The sequence below is a fragment of the Egretta garzetta genome, unplaced genomic scaffold, assembly GCF_000687185.1.
Source record: "Egretta garzetta isolate BGI_Z169 unplaced genomic scaffold, ASM68718v1 scaffold808, whole genome shotgun sequence".
Taxonomy (NCBI): Eukaryota; Metazoa; Chordata; class Aves; order Pelecaniformes; family Ardeidae; genus Egretta; species Egretta garzetta.
Genome location: NW_009260482.1, coordinates 436,558 through 437,312, shown reverse-complemented (window position 1 = coordinate 437,312; position 755 = coordinate 436,558). Strand labels below are relative to the sequence as shown.

General features: G+C 45.0%; 1 protein-coding gene across 1 annotated transcript in view; it reads left to right on the top strand.

The window, feature by feature from the left end:
- The first annotated feature begins 588 nt into the window (after nt 1-588).
- Nucleotides 589-755, top strand: part of SPRY2 (sprouty RTK signaling antagonist 2) — a 5,142-nt gene continuing 4,975 nt past the window's right edge. The window contains exon 1 of the mRNA XM_009644115.2: nt 589-712. The gene's annotated coding sequence lies outside the window, so the exon portion shown is untranslated. The remainder of the gene's footprint in view (nt 713-755) is intronic.

Sequence of the window (755 nt, the reverse complement as noted above, 5' to 3'; positions counted from 1 at the left end):
CTCCTCCACCTCCTCCAAACACACAACAACAACCACCACCACAAATCCGCTGCGCTCCCAAAACACCCCCCCCCCTCCCCGATTGCAAACCACAGAGCTGCCTGCAACACACACACGCTCGCAGAGGGAGCGAGAAAGCTAGAGGGAGAGAGGGGAGAGGAGCTTGCAGCAAGCAGCTTCTCAGCAGAACGGCTACATTGCACAAGCTGCTTTTTTGGAGGAGCTCAGTGGAAGAAAGCTTTGGGATTTTATTTTAGATCCACTTTATTTTGTTTTCTTTGGCTTTCCCCTTCCTCTTGATCATTTGCGACAACAACAAAAAAGTGACTTGGTATTGGCGATTCGGCCTCCTGTTCATTGAGGAAAAAAAGGAAAGCGTGCGTGTGTGAGAGACTGAGGGAGTTCTTTTTAGGAGCAAAGAGAACCCACCCCGATCCGGAGAGGTTTTTTTATTATTATTATTATTATTATTATTATTGTTATTATTATAGTACATACGCGCACACACGTATTTATAATCGATCTGGGGAGAGGGACCTAACTTTGCTCTGGACTTTTTTACATGGTGATCATTCTTGCTCTAATTTGCAAGTCGGACTAAAGCAGAGTTTGGAAAAGAATTTTTTTTTGCTTTAGGGCTGGATTTATTTGCAAACCGCAGGAAGAAGAAAATACAAGAGAGAGAGGGGTTTGGTGCAGCGCCGCGATCACGGTGAGAGCCTTTTCCTTCTTTGCAAAACAAGCTTTTCAGTACC